Below are 24562 nucleotides of genomic sequence, written 5' to 3' on the forward strand. Positions count from 1 at the left end.
CATCCTTCTGAATCTGCTTACTGTAACCATCTCTTGGTCTCCCTCTATGATTACACCCTCCTTGCTTCCCTCCAATACTAAATTGGTGATCCCTTGATGCCTCAACACATGTCCTACCAACCGATCCCTTCTACTAGTCAAGTTGTGCCACAAACTCCTCTTCTCCCCAATCCTACTCAGTACCTCCTCATTACTTATGTGATCTACCCATCTAATCTTCAGCATTCTTCTGTAGCACCACATTTCGAAAGCTTCTATCCTCGTCTTGTCCAAACTAGTTATAGTCCATGTATCACTTCCATACATGGCTACACTCCATACATATACTTTCAGAATCGACTTCCTGACACATCTATGCTCGATGTTAACAAATTTCTCTTCTTCAGAAACGCTTTCCTCGCCATTGCCAGTCTACATTTTATATCCTGTCTACTTCGACCATCATCAGTTATTTTACTCCCCAAATAGCAAAACTCCTTTACTACTTTAAGTGTTTCATTACCTAATCTAATTCCCTCAGCATCACCCGACTTAATTCGACTACATTCCATTATCCTCGTTTTGCTTTTGTTGATTTTCATGTTATATCCTCCTTTCAAGACACTGTCCATTCCGTTCAACTGCACTTCTTAGTCCTTTACTGTCTCTGACAGAATTAAAATGTCATCGGCAAACCTCAAAGTTTTTATTTCTTCTCCATGGATTTTAATACCTACTCCGAATTTTTCTTTTGTTTCATTTTACTGCTTGCTCAATATACAGATTGAACAACATCGTGGAGAGGCTACATCCCTGTCTCACTCCCTTCTCAACCATTACTTCCCTTTCATGCACCGCGACTTTTGTGACTACCATATGGCTGCTGTACAAATTATAAATAGACTTTCGCCACCTGTATTTTACGCCCGCCACCTTCAGAATTTAAGAGTGTTCCAGTCAACATTATCAAAAGCTTTCTCTAAGTCTACAAATGCTACAAACATAGGTTTGCCCTTCCTTAATCTACCTTAAAAGATAAGTCTTAAGGTCAGTATTGTCTCGCGTGTTGCTACATTGTGTTTATATATGTTGACGTTTATACATTATCGTATAGCTTTATAGTAGTGGATTTTTGGGCTTTGTGTCTTCAACTTGGGACTCGGTCATTTCGTATGTTCCAAGATCAGATAGTTCATTTATCTCAACGTAACCAGTTTTATTACATACTGAACAGACAAAATCAACATTCACAAGAGAATAGTATTATTTAAGGACTGTCACTCCTCTCCTTATTGGGTGGTGCAGCCTGGACTACTCTCAGGTTAGTCTGGAGTAGCGAAAAGCTTCAACGCGGTCGATGTGTTCCTCGTTGTCACCATCGGCCTGTGTCACCGCTGTATTCGTCGTCAAAGCTGTCATCTCGGGCCATCGCTGTAAACGTCTCCATCGCCTACGCCGCCGTCGTCTGCCGTCGCTCACTTTATCGTCATCGCGCAAGGCCTTCACCAGTGACGTCACGCTAACCCCTGCCGTCGGTTGGGTAGCCACCTCTACAGCCGATCTTCCTTCCCTTCTTGTGTGTTGTCGCCTTCTATGCTCTACGAGTCTGCCGTCATATTCTGTTTATGTTTTATTGGTTGATGCCCCTATTTGAAAAAGACCTGAGCAGAATCGAAGTTTAAAAGGAGGGGGAACTATGTTCCTATTTGAGCTGGGAACCTGAGGTTCAAGATTATTGGTTCAGCCCGAACCATTAGCCATTCGTATATCCAATCGAATATTTGTCTTACTGTAGCTAAGTTACCGTATATTAAGCAAGCTATGAACGACGAACCGGAGCTGGCACCCAGGCAAATCGCACGACCGATTAATTTATTTTGCAAAAGATGTTATTTGCTCTGAAATTAATGGTTAGCTAATGGCACCACTTGTATTTGCACCGTTCAGATTTCACCTGCAAAAATATGCAAAAGCGATTTCTTTCTGGTAGATTTATTAAGCGTGACCTTTCTGTACTTCAAGCTTGTACAGATCGGTTCAAGCTTCGTACAGATGTAAAGAAACGGATATGGTCAAAACCAATTTTTTTTATTCAATAATTTTTTCTTTTGTCGAGATACAATTGATTAACGCCGAAGTGAATGTAGCACGTAAAATTCTTCCTTACATTAATTGAGTGCACGGAAACGATTTACAGTGAATCAAACAAATAAATAATGCTTTCTTACGAAAAATTTGGAGATCTGCTTTCATAAATCTTATTGTCTTCGCATTTTACGTGCAAGTTTACATGTTAGTTTTCTTAAACACGCCACTTCTGTGCTTCAGACTTGTGCAAATCGCTTTAGATTTTGTAAGAAGTTGGACAAATATTTGTAATTAATGGCCGTCCTGTTCTTTTGTGAAAGATTTATCCATTGCCACGATATAAGCAACATGGCTCGAAAGATAGTTAAAAAAATATATGTTTACCGGATCAGTTATCGCTCGTGTAAACAAAAACAGAGTAAACATTGGGAACCGGAGTGAAAAATGCTCCAATCATAGCGCAAGAATGGCAGATAGACCCTACGCAGATTTAGGGATGTAAAAGAAAGGAATCAGCTTTTCGACTTACCTGGTAGGCACAGAACATCTTGACGTATTCGCGCTTTTTTCACGCGTTAACCCTATTTCTCCAGCGCAGTCACCTCTGTTAGCTACAAGGTGCTGCCACGCTTACAAATTAAAATTTCTAAACTGAAATCCCTGCTCCTGCGCCAAACTATTTATTATTGCCCAGTCACAATAAACAACATTATCCATTTTTCTCTCACTCGTCGGTTTAGAACCCCTTTTCTCAGGAACACGAAAAGGTATCAAGTTGAAGTATCTGTCAAATGGTAAGGTCTACAGTGGAAATAATTCATCCTTCTAAGTCAATGAAATTGTGAGATACGGCCTTATACGTCACATGTTACGATAATCGCAAGCTTACTCATCAAAATCTATAAACTTATTATATATCTGTCTCCATCTATATCGTACACCGCATGCTAGTTGAATGTGTGTGGCAGAGGATACTTCTGATATCAGTAACTGATCCCTCCTTCGCTGTTACACTTCCGAATGGCACTTTGGAAGATGATGGTCGCTAAGCCTCTGTATTAGTTCTAACTCCTCGAATTTTCTCGACGTGGTCATTTCGCGAGGTTTACGTGAGAGGAAATAATATGCTGTCTGACTCTTCACGGACATCGCTACCGAGCGAGGTAGCGCAGTATTCAGCACACTGGAATCGCATTCGGTAGGGCGACGGTTCAAATCTCCGTGCAGCCATCTGGATTTAGGTTTCCCGTGATTTCAGTAACTCTCTGCAGGCAAATTCCGGGCCGGTTCCCTTTCCAATCCTTCCGTAATCCGAGCTTCTACTCCGTCTCTACTGACATCGCTGTCTACGGGATATTGAATTCTAACCTTCCCCCGTTTCGGAAATTACTCTCTCGAAATTTCAGTAGTAAAGATCTCCGTAAGGCAGAAAATGCCTTTCCTATACCGTTTGCGCTGGAGTTTGCTAGGGCACTTTTCAATGATCTCCCGCGGCGTGAACGACCATGTGACGAACCGCGGCGCTCTTCGTTGGATCTTCTCCATCTCTTCCATCACTCGTACCTTGAAAGGATCCTAGGTTTGCGAACAGTGCTTAAGAATCGGTCGAGCAAGGGCGTTTTAAGCCACCTCCTTCGTGGATGAGCTACATTTCAATGTACATGGGTGTCTTGTTGGTCTAGCGGTAAAGCGCGTGAGTGGAAACTAAGAGATCGCAGAATAGGATCTCGGGAAAACCATGGGACCTTCAGACATCGATGCAACTTAGCATTCACAATGCTGTGAGGAGTCGCTAGAAACAGCATGTGGTTCAGATTCCACTTTCAGCTCTAGGTCCCCTTTAACCTGGTCGCGTAACTCTGGTAGGTTGGGACACGCAAATCACCGAAGTGGCGTTCAGTAGCAAAACTGTGTGTGTGTGTGTGTGTGTGTGTTTGAGATTTACGGGCGCTAAACAGCGGGGTCATCAGCGCCCAAACGCATAAAAACAGGAACACATGCAGTGAAGGGACTAAGACGAACAGCGAACAAGGGGAACAGCTAAAAGACACAGACCTGACGCAGTTCCAGTAGCAAAACTTACATCAGACCACTGAGCTGCACTAAATTATTATTATTGTCTGTATAGATAATTAATTTGGTAAGGAACTCTCAGAGAGCGAGTCGTAGTCGAGTTGTGCGTATTTCTGACATCCTATCCTTAGTCCAGTAAGCCTGCATGAGAAATGGAGCCAAGTCTCCGCTAGCACAGAACTTTCCCTCGTGATCACTGGAAACTCAGAGAGATACTTCGTTAGATGGAAGGTCCTACTAGGCAAGCGTCACCCAGTCTCCCACACTGTCTCTAGTTGCTATTACTTCTTTGTGTTTGCTTCTATTAACTTCCTTTTTCCTTGCGTCAAATCAATCTGACCTCGATCATAAACGAATTTTTCCCTTATAAAGTACAATAGTTGGACTATTCATCTAACTGCCGTGTTGTCTCCTTTTCAGTGACAGTATTTCTCGCGCACTCTTCGCTAGCGGTTCGGTGCCCTTGCAGACCGCAAAAGCATCCCTGCACCAATGTTCTGGCCATCTGTACCTTCACTCCCGAGACTCCGCGCTGTGTTTGCTCTGGAAATTGTCTCCCACTTTGTAAGGCACAGAGAAATAAACGAAAAGAATCATAGTGGTTAGTGTCTTTATGCATAAGAGTCACACGCTAAGAATTAACAGTTACTTAGAATAAAATACAATTATTTTTATGTGTTCAGTTAACTGGTGCAACCTTCTTCTTCCTCTGGTGCTCTCCTGAGTCATCAATCTTCCCATGCATCGTTCACGATAGGGTCTCTTCTCATCCTCTGTCGGCGCCACTTTCTTCTCCTCCTCTTAATTTCCATCCAGTACTCGTGTGTTCACATTCAACCACTGTAACACTTCCTAACTGCTTGTTTTATGTATTTCCTTCCGTCCACTTTTCTCCAAATCCACATATTGGAAACCTCACTATATCTACTTTCTTCGTCTCGTTATCCACGTTGTAGTGCCATAAGTTCAACATACCTTACAAAACACTTCATTAATATTTTTCCTACTTTTTTTCCTTTCGAACTGAGTCTATCATTACTAAGAGTTTTTTAATGATTACATGCTGTCTGCAACTATCACGTTTTTTCCGCAAACTATTACATGATTTCCACGTTTGGCTATCTTCTGGTACGATAAAAACAACATTAGTTCCTTAGCGGACCATTTGTAACTAAACTTAAGGACAGTGACTAAGCTGAACATACATAGCGGTTGATGCAATAACTTGCTAGATACATTGCTAGCCGTCTCATCGAAAATATCTGAAATTGAGTCTGTTTTCATAATGGTCTCGTTTATGTGTTGAGCCCTTAGCTGAGTATTTCTGATTGCACATGTCAGATGTATAATTAAGCTTTACAACAGTTGCTGTTGTCGTAGTGCCTCACGCGGTTCGAATCCCATGTATTGCTAGAACATAATGGCACTCGAGATACAGAGTAAGACAAAACAGCAGTTTATGTGAGTAGGGTTCAGCGGAAGATGCTATTACAAAGCATAACGTGATATAAATGTCAAATGCTGAAGGAGTGAAGGAATCAATCTCACAGTTCTCCTTAATTGTTTGTTTAAAGGATCACAGAATATTTCCCTTTCGCATAGCATTCTTGTTGCAACAACTGTAATTGTTTTCATTTTATTACGTGTCATCTTACTGTTTACTGATAAAGATTTTGAGTGGGGCGAATGTATGACTTTCTGAAAACTACACAATGGGTTTTTGTCCGAATTTCCATAGCCAAAGTAGGAATGGGAAACGGCCAAATGGGGCATCAAAAGAACCAAAATAATAACTGTTGTTGCAAACTGGGGTTCATTTACTTTAAAGTAATTAAGAAAAACTTTGCGGTTTGAGGAAAAAAAATTATCCGAATTTTCATTGCCAAACGGTCAGTGGCAAATGGACAAACATCAAATTGACCAGGGTGAGGTCTAGTTTTACAAACAAGTGTTTAAATGAGTGAAAGTAATAAGGGTGATTAAGGAACATGAAATAGTTATTTCAACTAGAGTCGAACTGCTCTTTCACGATAACAAAAGTGAGCACGGAGGTCGACCGGCTCAAGAGCTGAAGAAGTTATCAGAATTCCTTTTCTCATGACAGTGGAAGTTCTGGATTTCTTTCTTTCATGTTAAAAAATATAATACATATTAAAATACAGGATGAATTTGAACCTCTCTGCTCTCTTATGATCCATTTACTCCTAATATTAACAGAATATAGATCTTTCTTCAAATATAGTTTATCTGATGCTTCCCGAATAAAACTTGAAAATATAAAATAATATTTGGGAAAACGGTCAAATAATTTGCGAAATCATTTGTCTAAAAGCGACAAATAAGACTGATACACATGAATACACAAGCACCTGACTTACATTTGATGATGTTCGAAATCATGTACAACAATTTAGGAGTGAAATATGAATTTAAAATTCTACGTTTAACTTATAATCACTTAATTTTAAGGAGTACCGGAGGAGATTTGTCTGGTGGATCATGTAGATTACGCAGTCTGCTTGACATATTTTTGTCATGTATGCCCGAAGGCGTAAAAAGTTTCAACAGTTTTTCACCCTCAACAATGTTTCACTGGAGATTTCTTAAACTACCAGGAAAGAAATTGCGTGCAGCGCAAGAAGTACTGTCCCCCTTACAGGTGCTGTCGTCATAGTTGTTCTTGCTTACTGACTTTTCCTGATAAAGAAAAGTACATCATTTCAAGCATCATTCAGTGTCGTGTCAAATGTCTCTCTACTCTGTCTTATTTCTTACTTTTATACTAATGAATCCACATAACATTTGATCGTCCTTGTTTCAATTTTTTTTCTTTCTTGCTACCGACATACCTGAAGATATTCACTGTTCTACTAATGCACAACATATTGTCATTTTAAATCTCCTTCCTTGCCTCGTTAAAATCATTGCCTTGGTCTCTTTGATACTTATCTTCGTTCCACACTCCTGAAAGCTGCTGAACAGTTCTTTAACATATTGCTAATCGGTTTTCCATTTTTAACTTATTTCTACTAGGTCCAATGAATAAGAAACTTCCGACAGAGCTACAGGTTATATTTACCGCTCGCAATATTTAGACGTCTTTGCAATTGTATATGAACAGTTTGCATTACGGGCGCAGCAAAGGAAACTGTTCTGTTGTCCTCAAAAGATGTCATCATTTGCCTTTATGTACACGTTTAATTAGCCTATTGTGATAAAAACAAAACTTTTGGTGGAGGTAATTCTATGGACATTATCATACGCGCTTTAATTAGACTGAATGAATGACATTCGTAACTACATTCAGAAATTCCGAGTAGATAGAACTCAGCATGTTTTTCTGTACTGAACAAAATCGACAGACGTAAAAATAGCTTCGGGAGTTCCTCCAGAGAGTTTTACAACAGATTTACTAACGATAGCCTATAAAAATTATCTAGTCAATATCGTCGTTTTGCGGACGATGTTTGTGTACAGGAAACTCGTATACGCTGAATAATGGAGTCAAACGCAGAAAGACCTGCAGGCGGTCGACGGTTGGCGAAAGGACTCCCAGGAAGGCTGTGAAAGCAAATAAATGTGAGGTTTCGAACATAAAAAGGTGATGAGTTTAACGACCGTTGGATTACACAACTGACGATACACTGCTTGAAAGAGGAACATTCCTGAAGTATGTAGCATTGCGTTTTCAATCACAAATATATTTGTGATAATTTTTTTTTGTATACGCGGTTTGTGATATAAAAAGAATACATACATGTAATCACTGGATGTATAAAAAGTAATTACTCGTGTTAAAAGCAACATTCAAGTTTCATGTACTCCCTTTTTAAGGAATAATAAGTTAAACATTAATTATCAATCTGTGTTTAATTTTATAGTGGCAGGTATAATCCCTTATACGATTAAGCACTTTTGAGTACAGGTGTTTTCTGTGGTTTTCAGAGGTCGTCTTCAAAGTGTTAAAGCCGAATTGTTCAATGAGCAAAAGATTCGAGCTTCATTTGTGCTCTTTCATTAATTATTTTATTAATAGAGAAAGAAACTACCTTCGTCATTTAAGAATTTTACTAAACTTTTACAATCGAGATTCACCGGATAATGATGGTAGTCATCCAAAAGGCTTTGGCCTGAGATACCATATTATTTTTATTAGCGATGGGAATAACCATTGCTGAAATTTTTCGTCTTTCCAGATCACAAAACGTTCCTTATGAAAAGTATTAATACAGTGCATCAGACAAAAAGACAATATCTTCGCCGTTTTAATAATGTACAGTCTTGATATGGCAATGTATGCGTGAGAAACTTCTGAATCATTCGCATTTTTCAATGAAGTTTAACTGGAGGAGTGTTCCTTTGTGAAACTTTCTCTGTTGATGGAGCACGTTTCGAGTAACTAGGAGTAATCGTCCGGGGCTACCAAAACTTGTATGACGATATTAAACGAATACGGAAAGCAGATAACAGAAAGATTCGTGGTCGAATTTTAAGGAAATATTATTTACCAACGAAGGAAGTGCCATTCAGAACAGCCGGGTAATGATCATTATATATTGTTGGTGAATCCTTTCTAGGTTGATTTAACAAAATAGGTAACCAAGATTCAGTAAAATACGACACGTTTCCACACGGGTTCCTTTAGTAAGCACAACAGCATTACGAAGATGCTGAAAAAATCCAGTGGCTCACACTACGACTCTGCCTGTGGGCATCACGTAGAGGTTTGGTGACAAAATTCTTACAGAATCTTCAGATAAGCGTGGAATAACACTTTAATTGCTCGAAAACACGTCTCGCGAAATCACAACAAGAAAATCTGAGAAATTACAGCTCATACAATGGTTTAGCGACAGTCAGTCGTTCCACGCACCACAGGGGCGTAATGATAATGTTGACCCTAGTATCGTATGTTAGATACCACAAGGTGGCTTGTGGAGTGTAGAAGTACATTTAAGCAACGGTATCTTTCAAGTGATGGCATTTACGAGTAGACAGAAATTTTAATAACTCAGTTCCCAAGTGAGTGATTGAGAACCGGCCGCCCGCGTTATTTCCCAGTGGTATCGCGTCAGCGGCCAAAACCCACGTCACATGTTGGTGGTGTATTCCCTACAAGGGCGTAAACTCGATTGCTACACAACCAGATCCTCTCTGACGAAGCGCCTGTATCGATACTTTGACTTCCTCCGGTGTAATCAAAAGGGGAAACACAGCTCTTTCGATATCGGTAACTCAGGCGTGAAGGTTTTCACATTAAAGACTAAACCTAAACAGCAAATAGGAAGTTGCCTCATGTGGAGGTACGTTACTGTACGAGCAAGTTCGCCTTCCACCTCCTCTAGGGGGTATCTCCTCCGCCACTTCGCTCCGGCAACTCTTCAGGCGATATTCAATAACGACCCTGCAGGCCCGTGTCATTTGGTGCAGGTGTGTCCGCTTCACGGCGAAGCTGCCTGGCAGAGATCGTTAAGATCCCAATTAAAACTTTCCCCTCAGTCTCCGACTTGTGTGGCCGTCAGCGGCCGTAGGTAACGCCGCAGAATGCCGAACAGCCTGAGTCAGTATCAGCCTCTTTTCATGTAGTTCTTGTTTCCAGACAGACAAGATGCCACTGGCAGAGACGCCGCTCTTAGCCTCTGATATCCTGTTAAAAAGGATTATATGGAAACAAGTTTTATGACAGCGATGATGTACACGCAGTGATGTTAGGTACGTGCCATTTTCTCAGCTACAATGGCAGTGCTAGAGGTAAAGGCTGAACACAGTTCCAGTTAAGGAGTATCTGCGTGGGAGGTCGCAACTAATATTATCGAAATTAAAAGCGTAGTGTCAACATTGAGCGTTAAAATTAATTTCACTTTTAAACCCCTAAGAAGGAACGTATAGGAAAAAAGATTACATTGAAGGCCTTTGCGAAGTGGAGAAATTGTTTTATGATATGATAGAACAAGAAATAAGTGTCAGATTTAGACAGAGTTTTGGAAGAGTTGCGACCATTTAAAGCGAAAGGCATAGGTAACACTCCTTCGCAACTTCTAAAATCAGTGAGCACATTGCTATTGAAGTTGGTTTGTGGTATCTACGAGTCTGCAAATATACCTTCAGACACTCGGAAGGGTATCATCAAGGCCACCTCGAAGATATTACACGCAGATAAATGCGACAACTATCATGCAATTCGCTCAACAGATCATGCGTACAAACTGATGACAGGGAATTGTCTAAAGAAGAATGGAAAAGGAAAGTGAGGCTCTGTTACATGGCCATCAGTGCGACTTAAGGAAAGATAAAGGAACCAGAGGGGCAACCCTGACCCAACGCTTGATAATGCAGCTTAGATGTAAGGTAGATCAAGACACATTTAAAGCATTTCACAATATTAAATCTTGTTTAATATTCTAGATTATGAGAAAAATCGATATTAGGTACAGGAAACGACGATAAAATCAAATAAGCACAACGGCCAACGTTAGGAGCAACAACGGAAAGCTAGCAGAGATGTCTACATAATTGCCCATCTTGAACGCTATACATATTTTTACTATTTAAGAGATATACACTCTTTTGCTTTTCGGCCAAAGGCATCATCAGAATCTGTCAGATTAACAGAATAAATGAGAAAAAACATTTCTACCAGAAATATGATACTGTATTGTACAAAAAAAGCGAAGACATGTCACCTAACGGCCACTGATGATTATTTTATATAGGTTTCCTCACCAAACAACACTTGTCATGGTACAAGTGTATAGGTGAATTAATGAGATGCAGTGTATCGACATTTGAAGAATGGTGTGTTATAGTTTTTTCTATAGATTGTATCATCATATTTTTCGTAGAAAAATTATTTCTCATTTTCTCTGTTTATTTGACAGGTTCTGATTATGACTGGCCGAAAAGCGTTAAGGTGCATAAGACGTACTGTTATTTTGACTAGTGATAATTATCGCGTTCCCGTAGAATGCTTTTATATCATTTAAAGAAAAGTCGATTTAGAAGTGCAACGGTTAATAAAGATGTAACGCGAGTCTTTGTTCCCTACTTGTCATCCTACATCCAATCAGCATTAAAGAAAAGAAAAGTTTGATTGCAAACCGAAACAGAAATTCACGGTTTAAGGATAACGGTGATTAAGATTCGCTGAAGAGTTGCTTATCCTTAGAGAATATCACGAAAAATTACTAGACTAGTTGAACGGAAGGATCTCTCTATGGACAACTGGAAAAATATTTCAAACGTGTGCGAATTTCTAAGAGACCGAACTGCTGAGGTCATCGGTCCCTAGACTTACACACTACTTAAACTAACTTTTGCTAAGAACAACACACACACGCATGCCCGAGGGAGGACTCGAACCTCCGCCGGGAGGGGAGGTGCAGTCTGTGACATGGCGCCTCTAACCGCGCGACCAGTGCGCGCGGTGGAAAAGTATTGAGAGTAACGCTAAGAGATGCGAAAGCTATGAGGTGTAGAAGGATTGAGTTCAGCGATATACTTATTAAAATTAGGGATCATACAGTACAGAAAATGAAGTAACTCTGCTACCTTTGGAGCAAAGTAGCACACAACAGGTGCAGCAAGGAATGTTCAAAATGGCTCTGAGCACTATGGGACTTAACATCTGAGGTCATCAGTCCCCTAGAACTTAGAACTACTTAAACCTAACAAACCCAAGGACATCACACACATCCATGCACGAGGCAGGATTCGAACCTGTGACCGGAGCGGTCGCGCGGTTCCAGACTAAAGCGCCTAGAACAGCTCGGCCACACTGGCCGGCAGCAAGGAATGTATCGTCGCATGAAGATGAAGAGCACATAAAAGGCATTCCTCACCAAATCAAGTCTAGTGTACCAACCAGAAAAGGTCGATACAGGAAGTGCGAAAATCTCCGCAAAGCCGGTTAAAAAAGGAATATATGGACAACACTGACAAGAAGAGGGACAGGGAGATGGAAGATGCGTTGAAACATCAAAGAGAATCTCTCAAGGCAATAGAGGGAGATGTAGGAGACAGAAACTGGAGGGGTAGAGATATTAGTTTATGATCAAGGCGCTTACTATAAATTTTCCTCTGATACAAAGAGGTTGGCACAGGAGGGTCAATCGTGGTGACCGCAGCTAAGCAGTTAGGAACCACAGGAGACTCAGAAGAAAAAATTGAGGTGGAGTTATTGGGTAGAATTCTCTATGAAGCAGGAAGTGGAACGTGTATTGAGGGAAGAGCTGGTTTATAAGATGCGTGTGAACTAGCAGATTAGTAAGTTACGCAACAGGATAGTGCTTCTGAGAACTCAAGTGAGTTGAGATTAGAGCGGAGTTCTGTAGTTGATTTTATGGGTAACACAGGTAACCTATTCATGCTCTGGCAGTCGTAGGTAGTTGAAATTGCTCGTCAGTTACTCTAACAACTAAGGTCAGGGACAGAGATAACATATCACCTCGTAAGTTTCTGAACCGTGTTCTCCTTACGGAAGTAAGCCAAGCGTAAGTCGGTACAGTGATTAGGCATGGTTACTCATGGGGATTTAGATGTGTAGGACGGACCATATCACAGTCAGACCACCATAAGAACCGAAATGTGACTACATTTCAAATATTTATCTACCAAAAAGTTAGATTTACTGAAATAGAAGAGAAAGAGTGTGCTAGTATTAGTCATCGCATTATCTTGGTTACCAGGAAATAAATAAATAAAAATGTTTCAGAAACGGTGCTTTTAGACGTACTATAGGACTGATTCGAGCATGAGAAAGAAATGCTTGCACGAGAAACGACAGTGACACACGACGGCGTGTTTTCCACCTCGCAGGCGGCAGCACATCTACCTGTAGCTGCAGACTACGGACCGGCATGCATCGTTCGATCGCATATATCACGAAAATAATTTACGACTCACGAATGGTAAGCGTTACGATGTGCGTTAGGGGATCACACTCGCCTCTAAGTGCGTGACAGGTCTCACAAGGGAACCGGCCTTAATCGTCCTCTTCGATATTGGTAGATTTATGGTATATCCAGGTCTCGGCGAGAAACGAAATTGGCAGAAAGGCAAAGCGTTAAAAAAAAAAAATAAGTAAAAATAAAAAAATAAACAGCATTTTTTGCGGCAGTCGGACGCGGCATGAGCCGCTTATGTTATCTTAGTTTCCAGGCGGCAGATGGCACAGAGAAAAAGAGTACAGAAAAGTTATCCGGCAGTCGTGGGTTCGAGTCCCAACGTGTAACCCTTTTTTAATGTTAACTCTTACGCTACTTGCAAATCAAATAAAACGAGATAATGCTCTCGTATTGTTATTGTGATTGAACCCTTATGTGCAGGAGTACAAATTTGTTATATTTATCAACTCATGCTGGAGCAAAAACAGATCCACAATTATATGACGAGATGAAGAAGCATTCCCAACCTACAGTTGTAAAATACGAAGACACACACTGCCAGTGCAATCCTGTGATGTCTGTTTTTTATCGTCAGCTAAAGAATTTGATCAGAAAACTTCAAAATTGCTCTTCTCTCGTCGGGAGGGAAAAGGAAATCACATCCCAAGAAGACGGCATCAAAAGGTGTTCCATCGTATACCACCAGCTATCTTCAACAATATTTGGCAAAATGATGAGTTACGCGAAGGAATGTCTTACGAACGTAAAGCAAATTGGTTTCTTATTACAAACTTAGAAATAACCATGAATTATAAAAATGTGGCGTCTGTAACGTGTGCAAAATGCCGAGAAAATTACTACTTCCACTATTTCTACGATGAATATGGCCCCAGCACGTATAAATAATCAACGTAAAAGAATAAATGTATCTAATTTTACATTTACAGAGTTCTCGTATACATCTTACAATCCAGTCTTCGAAAGTTACTTGCAACCCCAAGTTTTCCTTCGCCTTTTCTTATCAAGCATTTTCTGAAAAATATTAATAAATACGATGTACTTGGCATTATCTCTGTTTATTTGCTTTCCAAGTAACAAAAAAATAAAAAATAAAAAAGAGATTGCACGTAAAATCTCGATCCGCCGGCCCTCGGATTACCGTTACACACTCCTTCCATGGCGCCAACCGCTGCCTGGAAAATTCGCTAACATAAATGGTTAACATTGTTCTCTCCCGCTCTCCCACGATATCCTTAGGGCTTTGTCTGTAGTGGTCACCATTCCAAGTAGTTTGTAGCTTTCTTAGCTGCCTCAATTGTACGCCCATTCATCGTGAATAAAACCTTCAGGAATTTTTAAAAATGCTTCTTGTGGCTATTTCAAAATACCGTACTGATCCACCCTCTCCTCCCTAAAGCCGCTCTCGTCGACCTGTTGACTCTCTTGTGATGAACGGACGTGTCGCCCTCCTCCCTAATGCTGCATATGCCTGTCCTCACATTCCGATGGAGTTCAGTATCTGGCCACTATCACCGTCGAATGTCGCACAAATCTGTAAAGGACAATACACGAATCCGCAATATGGCTAATTTAAGACCAGCAATGAGGCCCCTTTACAAATTCCGTCAGGTGCTGCTAAAGCTGCGTACACGAGTGCACACCATCTCGACGTCTCCCACAGTGATCACCAACACCTGCTGCTGTTCGTGGCGAGTATGCCCTACGATGCATGGTACCAACACTAAGGTAATGCACTCCGGAGGAGCTTCTAGCAGTGGCAGAGAACTGAACCTCTTAATCATTTACACACTCGGCCATGATGTGAAGGTGTCTTGTGGGTGCTTAACGTTTGTCTCTGGCAGTGTGCACTCCCACATAAAACTGGATCGCTTTTACAGTCCCTAGCCGCCGTTGCCTGTAAGCAGAGACACCATAAATTATTTTATACCTCATGATAATACCACCTGACATCCGCCGCTATCTCATCTGATGAACTCGCTAGTGCATTTCAGAGCCCATGTTTACTGGAGAATTTTTTTCGTATTGTGGACCATATTATCTTCTCCCAAAATAGTGGAAGAAAAGAGCTTACAGTACAAGGCGTCGGCTAAAAGAGGCATCACACCAGTTTTCGCTTATAACTTTTGACCACGTGGTTTCCGAGCCAGGGTTCCTTCCTTAAAATTGATACATTTAGCCTTCCCATCATTCCTAAAAGTTCGTAACATTATCACTGAATCACCCTCTTTTGCTGGTAAGTGTGTTGTTTAAGCCAAGGGGCATGCCCAGAACGACTCTTCGATTGGAAGCCCGCTAGCGGTGAATTTATGAAGGAAAGAGGAGAGCAGACAGGAAAATTAGACCATCCGGTGTGGATCTTAGACCTCGAATTATGAGTGGACTTGAGTCCCAACTGCCCCCATTAAGACAGCGAAAGGTGCAAAAGAACTACGAGGGTGAGTCAACTGAAAAGCTTAAATTTGTAATAACAAATCGAAATTTCGCGCCGTTATCCTGTTAGTTAGTAAGCGTGCTACAAAAAGCGTGCAGAATAGCCTGTAGGTGGCTGCATAGCGCAGGTGCACACATACCGTCGCAATATCAATATAAAGATGGCCGCCCCACTTGCGACTTGCACCAGGAGAGAACAGCGTTCCGCTATTCGGTTTTCGCGTAGTGAATGTGTGAATCCTATTGAGATTCATCGACGAATGAAGGTTCAGTAAGGTGATGCATGTTTGTCGCAGCAGCAAGTCTACGAATGGAGTAGGAAGTTCGCAAACGGTGTGACTTCAGTGGAAGATGGTCCTCGCCCAGGTCAGGCACAACGAGTTGTGACTCCACAGAACATTGCAGCAGTTGAAGCCATAGTGAAGGAAAACCGCCGAGTAACACTGAATGACACTACAGCATGTTTACAGATTAGTCATGGGCCAGCACATCACATTGCGCATGATGTGCTCCAGTTTCACAAAGTATGTGCACGATAGATGCCACGGCAACTGACTCCTGAAATGAGAGAACGCGTGTTGATGCTTGTGAAGAATTTTTTCGGCGCTTTGAACGAGAAGGTGATGGCTTCCTTGCCGGAATCATTACTGGGGACGAAACCTGGGTTCACTTCCACCAACCGGAAAAGAAGAGAGCGGGCAAGGAATGGCGCCATTCCTCATCACCAAAACCAAAGAAGTTTCGAGCAGAACCATCAGCAGGGAAAGTTGTGCTGACTCCCTTTTGGGACGAAAAAGGCGTCACTTTGGAGCATTACATGTCTAGAGGGACCACTGTTACCAGTGTATCATACACAGATCCCCTAAAAGATCATCTGCGGCCTGCAATCAAATCAAATTGACGTGGATTGCTGTCAGCAGGTGTCCTTTTGCAGCATGACAATGTAAGGCCCCACACTGCCTGTACAACAGTTGCTACAATCACAGACTTTCATTTTGAGTGTCTTCCTCATCCATCATACTCACCAGACCTTGCCCGAAGTGATTTCCACATGTTTGTACCCCTCAAAGACGCAATGGGAGGAAAGAAGTTCCGTTCTGATGAAGAGGTACGCCACGCGGTGCATTAGTGGTTGCGCGGCCTACCAAAAACAATTTTTTGTAAAGGAATTTATGAACTTTGTAAGCGCTGAAGAACTTGCATTGAGCGTGAGGGAGATTATGTTGAAATGTGGTACAGCTTTGTACCACTTCTGCACAATAAATAATATTTTAAAAAATATTTAAGGTTTTCATTTGACTCACCCACGTAATCTCTTATTATATAGGAATTCATTTAGAAAGAAAGCCGTATTGTAGAAGAGACAAATTCTGACAAAAAATACCATCCATTTCCCTCTCCTCCCAGGCGTTAAAGAGAGCGCAAGGTTTGAAGAATTCATTGCGGCCTCGAAAGGATTACAAAGATGTTTGTGAACGGTTCGAGGACACTGCTGATCTTGCGGTAAAACTGGAATTAAAATTGTAGAGCAGCCACAAGTCTTATGTAACTTTCTTTTTATATCTACATCTCTCACTCGATCAATACATGCACGTTCAGAAATTACATAGCCGAGGGCGAAACTTTACAAATATCGGGCAGTGTACAGACCCGTCATCATACATAAAATATGCTCAAATAAATTACGGGTTTGCTGCCGGGTGACGTCGTCGGACGCAGCCGATATCTCGACAGGAGCATGCCCTCCCATTCTCAAGGCACAAATGCACTGGCAAACCCGTAAGTTATTTGAACATTCGATTCGCCGGGAAAAGTTAAGGTCTCACACAAAATATGCTGCTTTCCCGTTTCCTGCTGCTTTGGCAGTTCCACCCTCTTGGCCCTCCCCATGCTTGAAAGCGTGGGGTGGCATAGGGAGCAATATACAAGGCCAGACATCTATGGCACGCGAACGAGAATTTTCTCCCGTGTCGAGTTCTTGGCTGTCTGTTTCCTGTATCAATAAGGTCACAATCAAATTGAATGTTCGGCGTCTTGATCCCATTTCTACGATTAGTGGGGGGCTTTTGATTGCAAAACCAAATTGTATTATGCTCAGTATTTTCACGACCAGCCCAGTTGTGCACGTGCTGCGGAACTGTGTTATTTGGCCCGATTAAAACTATGCTTGGTATGTAGCTGTCACGAAGCATTTCCCCCAACGTAATTTTGAAACGATATACGACGTAAACAGCTTTCTGATACGAACGCCACGTTCGCGAGAGACGGTAATTATGGACTCTGTCGATATAAATATGTAGTGTAATCTAATAAACCGTTTCAGTTTAAACAGTAGCTGTGGTCGGACACTTCGTTTCTTTAAGATTTTGCCGGTCGTCTCATCGACCAGACCAGGCCAACGTTGAACGTGGTCTCTGATAGGCAACTGAGCATCAGAAGGCTTAGGCATCGCCGGAACTCGAATTCGGCAGTAAACAGCGGCTGTCCACCAGAAGTACTTCACACTCTGCTCGAAGTCCAAGCAGAGAGTGAGAAAAATAACACAGCCCGCAGCAGCTGAAGAAGACGACTCGGTCGAGCGTCGAAATGTTGTGTACGAAATGGAAATGGGCTTGAAACGCTGGAAGCAGAACCTTAGTAACAGTAACATTTCGTTACATTCGACATGAAGTCCTTCAATATGACCGAGTTTGGCTCAAAATATTTTTCTCTTGTCTTATTCGCCAAACTTTTTTCACTCGTAACGCGCTTCGTTATACAGCATCTTGACATTGGATGGATGAACAGTATTCAGTCAACACTAAAAAAAACCCTTAAGTTAGTTTGGCCGCTAGTGTTAAATAAGGATGATCAGCGCTGATAGGTACTGTGCATTCGTCAAGATCTGAATCTGCTGTACAGGGAAATGCACCAGTAATTACGAGGGTCACTCCAAAAGAAATACACACTATTTTTTTTAAACCCATCTTTTATTTTAAATGTTTGAACGTTTGACAGTGTGTAGATACATCCTTTAGGAGCAATATCTTTATTTCTCCACATAATTTCCATCCATCTCAACTGCCTTACGCCATCTTGGAACCAGCGCCTGTATACCCGCTCGGTAAAATTCTAGACCAACCTGATGGAGCCACTGTTTGGCAGCGTGCACAAGGGAGTCATCATCTTCAAACCTTGTTCCACGAAGCGAGTCTTTCAGTTTCCCAAAGAGATGATAGTCACATAGAGCCAGGTCAGGGCCGTAGGGCAGGTGTTTCATTGTTGTACATCCGAGGTTTGTGATCACTTCCATGGCTCTTTGACAGACATGCGGCCGTGCATTGTCGTGCAACAGCAAAACATCCTGCTTTTGCCGATGTGATCGAACACGATTCAGTCTAACCAGAAGTTTCTTCAGTGGCGTCACATATGCATCAGAATGTATGGTGGCTGATTATGCCACGATGTCCACAAGCAAGATTCCTTCGGAATCGAAAAACTCCGTAGCCATAACTTTTCCAGCAGAAGGAGTGGTTTTGAATTCTTTTTCGTGGGTGAATTTGCATGATGCCGCTCCATTGATTGCCTCTCCTGTGGTGAAAAATGATTGAGCCATGTTTCATCACTTGTCACAATTATTCCAAGAAATTCACCTCCACCATTCTCGTACTGTTCCAAAAGTTCGCACCATACCGTTTATCTTGTTTCTTTGTGAGCCACTGTCAACATCCTGGGAACCCACTTGGCATAAACCTTTTTTAATGCCAACACTTTCAGTATTCAGCAAACACTTCCTTCCCCTATCCGAACGTAGCGTGACAATTCGTTCACTGTGATGCATCTGTCAGCAGTCACCAATTCGTGAACTCGAGAGAGTGCAGTACGATGCCTGCCGCTGTGAGGACAATCCTCAATATTGCCGTGCCCGCTTTCATCACGTAACCTGCTTGCCCACCGACTAACGGTACTGCAATCGACAGCAGCATCTCAATGTTGTTGTTGTGGTCTTCAGCCCTGACACTGGTTTGATGCAGCTCCCCATGCTACTCTATCCTGTGCAAGCCTCTTCATCTCCCAGTACCTGCTGCAGCCTACATCCTTCTGAATCTGCTTTGTGTATTCATCTCTTGGTCTCCCTCTACGATTTTTACCCTCCATGCTGCCCTCCAGTACTAAATTGGTGATCCCTTGATGCCTCAGAACATGTCCTACCAACCGATCCCTTCTTCTAGTCAAGTTGTGCCACAAACAAATTCCTCTTCTTCAGAAACGCTTTCCTTGCCATCTTCGACCATCATCAGTTATTTTGCTCCCCAAATAGCAGAACTCATCTACTACTTTAAGTGTCTCATTTCCTAGTCTAATTCCCTCAGCATCACCCGACTTAATTCGGCTACATTCCATTATCCTCGTTTTGCTTTTGTTGATGTTCATCTTAAACCCTCCTTTCAAGACACTGTCCATTCCGTTCAACTGCTCTTCCAAGTCCTTTGCTGTCTCTGACAGAATTACAATGTCATCAGCGAACCTCAAAGTTTTTATTTCTTCTCCGTGGATTTTAATAACTACTCCGAACTTTTCTTTCGTTTCCTTTACTGCTTGCTCAATGTACAGATTGAATACCATCGGGGAGAGGCTACAACCCTGTCTCACTCCCTTCCCAACCACAGCTTCCCTTTCATGCCCCTCGACTCTTATAACTGCCATCTGGTTTCTGTACAAATTGTAAACAGCCTTTCGCTCCTTTTACCCCTGCCACCTTCAGAATTTGAAAGGGAGTATTCCAGTCAACATCGTCTAAAGCTTTCTCTAAGTCTACAAATGCTAGAAACGTAGGTTTGCCTTTCCTTAATCTTTCTTCTAAGATAAGTCGTAGGGTCAGTATTACCTCACGTGTTCCAACATTTCTACGGAATCCAAACTGATCTTCCCCGAGGTCGGCTTCTACCAGTTTTTCCATTCGTCTGTAAAGAATTCGCGTTAGTATGTTGCAGCTGCGACTTATTAAACTGATAGTTCGGTAATTTTCACATCTGTCAACACCTACTTTCTTTTGGATTGGAATTATTATATTCTTCTTGAAGTCTGAGGGTATTTCGCCTGTATCATACATCTTGCTGACCAGATGGTAGAGTTTTGTCATAACTGGCTCTCCGAAGGCCGTCAATAGTTCTAATAGAATGTTGTCTACTCCCGGGGCCTTGTTTCAACCTCTGGTGGATGTTTCCCACTGTCTCGTTTTCACAGAACAGGAACTCTATGACAGCGAGTTGCTTCTGACGAACGTCAAGCGTAGCAGCCATCTTTAAGACAAGCTGCACGGCGCCAGTCACAGGAACAAGTTGAACTAAGTTTGAAAACCATCGGGAAGTATGTATCTACACACTGTAAAACTTTCACAGATGCAGAATGAAAACTGTATTTTTACAAAAATAGTGTGCATTTCTTTTGGAGTTACCCTCGTACAATAAAACGACAACAGTAAATTATTATAAGGTCATTTCGGCCCAAATTTCCTAGATACAGTGTGTTTAGACGGACTCGGGAAATATAACAAAAGTAAGCCCCGTGTAACGTGCTCGATTCTATTGAAGTGGGCGTCATTCATGACGGCGGCCGAGTTTAGGTTCGTTCTGTGCATCTGACGTCACAAAACACAGTCAGCCAATGAACAGAGAACGACGTTGCAGTGCTCGACTGAAGTGCAGAGCATGGACGAGTGTCTTCAGTTTTAGAAAAGTTCAGTCATAAATAAAGTAATTGAACAAAAGCAATGTCTTGATAGCAGACTTTCTTTTATAGAAAGTTTGAAAAAAGCATTCTTTATACCAATTGCTTGATATTCTATTAATTATACCAAACAAGCAATAAGCCTCCTAATTCAGGCGATAGCAGGGAAAGGTGTTTGTATCATTCTCACTAACCCCATTTTCGCAATAAAGAACAGCGGTAATTGTTTATTTCCTATTGTATTTCGACGAAACGTAAGTAATTTCATAGTCATACCAACAGTGTTTGTCGATATTTTGCGTGTTGTTTTAAAGTCCTCCGGGGGAAACATTGACCGGTGAGCTGCGTTAGCATAATGGTTTAAGAGTTGCCGGCACGGTAGCTCAGCGTGTTCGGTCAGAGGGTTAGCTGCCCTCTGTAATAAAAAAAAATGAGTTAATAGATCAACAACGATCTTAAAAGGGTGTCATACGACGTTCGCCCCGGTCAGATGAAACGAAAAAAATGAAATAAAAAAATTAAAAAAAAAGAGTTTGGCTGCAAAGTCGAAGGTTCTGAGTTCAAACCTTGTTTGGTGTTTAATATTTTCTTGATTTAAAAACTAAATCGAAGTGTCATACTTCTTGAATTTTATTCGTTTGAATGTAATTTTTTGAAATTTCTAGTGGCAACTAAAATCGACCATAAGGAATGTATACGCTATGGACTTTTACCTCTGCAAACTCTTCAACATTTCGTGCAGTGGTTTACTACATCTAATGCTGCACAATAATTGCGTTGAACATCGAAACAAAATTAAGTCATTTAGGGGGGGGGGGGATGGTATCAGTCAAGAAGATGCATAAAAATCAAATTTTTGGGCCAAATAGTTTTTGTGAAATCGAATGATAAAATATGTCAAAGCAGTCGAAACACCATGTGTCTGAACAGGTGAGCAGTGCAATGATGACAAAATGGCGCACATCGCGGAATGCGGGGAGCACGTCTCTGTAGCAGCGGAAGGGTTAATGGTGCCGTGGTGGCTTTACTTCATAAAATGCGCGCTCCCCCCTAAACGTAAGTTTGCGAACTATACTATGGTGCAGCAATCTCTCGCATCTGGGCGGGCATGCGCGGACCGCCAAGATAAAAGAACTGAACTATAATCAAAAATATTCTGTAGCCAATCGCCCACGCTGCGCTCCCTCATATTTCTAGCCTCCGCTTCGTCCCCGCTGGCACGTCCCGGTTCTCGTTCCACGGCTTACGCCAGACCAGAGTTGTCGCGATTTTCGCCCGCGCAGCACAGCGCGGCGCGGCGCAGCGGGTAGCAGCAGCGAGTCGCCATTTGTCAGAGCGCCGGACACCGGCCTCTGCTCCTGACGGCTGCCAGCAGCCACTTGCTGTGCTCTGCCCACCCCGCTACGCTCTGCTGCGTTCCCAGCCACTGGCCGCTCCCCAGCCTTGCTACTTGTTCCCGAGCTCCCCACTAGCAGCACCGTAGCGAATGCTGGCAGTAGCCGTAGCTAAATCGTTCTGACGAAGGGTCATACAACCACAGAGGAACACACTACTTCCCCTCGGTTAAAATTTTTTTTATTTTTTTTATCGCGAAATTTTACATACACAAGGTGTTACAAAAAGGTACGGCCATACTTTCAGGAAACATTCCTCACACACAAAAAAAGAAAATATGTTATGTGGACATGTGTCCGGAAACGCTTACTTTCCATGTTAGAGCTCATTTTATTATGTCTGTACAAATCACATTAATCATGGATTGGAAACACACAGCAACAGAACGTGCCAGCGTGACTTCAAACACTTTGTTACAGGAAGTGTTCAAAATCTCCTCCGTTAGTGAGGATACGTGCATCCATCCTCCGTCGCATGGAATCCCTGATGCGCTGATGCAGCCCTGGAGAACGGCGTATTGTATGACAGCCGTCCACAATACAAGCACGAAGAGTCTCTACATTTGGTAACGGGGTTGCGTAGACAAGAGCTTTCAAATGCCCCCATAAATGAAAGCCGAGAGGATTGAGGTCAGGAGAGCGTGGAGGCCATGGAATTGGTCCACCTATATCAATCCATCGGTCACCGAATCTGTTGCTGAGAACCGTACGAACACTTCGACTGAAATGTGCAGGAGCTCCATCCTGCATGAACCACATGTTGTGTCGTACCTGTAAAGGCACATGTTCTAGGTGGAGTATCCCATTTGAAATCATGATAACGTGCTCCATTGAGCGTAGGTGGAAGAACATGGGGCGCAATCAGGACATCACCAACAATGCCTGCACAAACGTTCACAGAAAATCTGTGTTGATGACGTGATTGCACAACTGCGTGCGGATTTCGTCAGCCCACACATGTTGATTGTGAAAATTTACAATTTGATCACGTTGGAATGAAGCCTCATCCGTAAAGAGAACATTTGCACTGAAATGAGGATTGACACATTGTTGAATAAACCATTCGCAGAAGTGTACCCGTGGAGGCCAATCAGCTGCTGATAGTGCCTGCACACGCTGTACATGGTACGGAAACAACTGGTTCTCCCGTAGCACTCTCCATACGGTGACGTGGTCAACGTTACCTTGTACAGCAGCAACTTCTTTGTCGCTGACATTAGGGTTATCGTCAACTGCACGAAGAATTGCCTCGACCATTGCAGGTGTCCTCGTCGTTCTAGGTCTTCCCCAGTCGCGAGTCATCGGCTGGAATGTTCCGTGCTACCTAATACGCCGATCAATTGCTTCGAACTCTTGCTGTCGGGACACCTTCGTTTTGGAAATCTGTCTCGATACAAACGTACCGCGCCACGGCTATTGCCCCGTGCTAATCCATACATCAAATGGGCATCTGCCAACTCCGCATTTGTAAACACTGCACTGACTGCAAAACCACGTTCGTGATTAACACTAACCTGTTAATGCTACGTACTGATGTGCTTGATGCTAGTACCCTAGAGCAATGAGTCATGTCAACACAAGCACCGAAGTTAACATAACCTTCCTTCAGTTGGGCCAACTGGTGGTGAATCGAGGAAGTACAGTACATACTGACGAAACTAAAATGAGCTCTAACATGGAAATTAAGCGTTTCCGGACACATGCCCACATAACATCTTTTCTTTGTTTGTGTGTGAGGAATGTTTCCTGAAAGTTTGGCCGTACCTTTTAGTAACACCCTGTATACTCCGATCTACCAGGTGTAGGATATGAAACAGGATGGTGCTAGTCATCAGTGTAGGGCCCGTGAGACCGCGTCTGCTGCGCCATCTGCTTCCTGTAACGGCTGACGACGAATGTCAACACACAGTAACCCTAGTTCCATAAATGGGATCTGTTTCAAACCCGTAAACTTGTCGAGTTTTGTGCCCACGAACTACGATTTGG

This window comes from Schistocerca americana, chromosome 7, assembly GCF_021461395.2.
Source record: "Schistocerca americana isolate TAMUIC-IGC-003095 chromosome 7, iqSchAmer2.1, whole genome shotgun sequence".
In the NCBI taxonomy this organism is placed as follows: domain Eukaryota; kingdom Metazoa; phylum Arthropoda; class Insecta; order Orthoptera; family Acrididae; genus Schistocerca; species Schistocerca americana.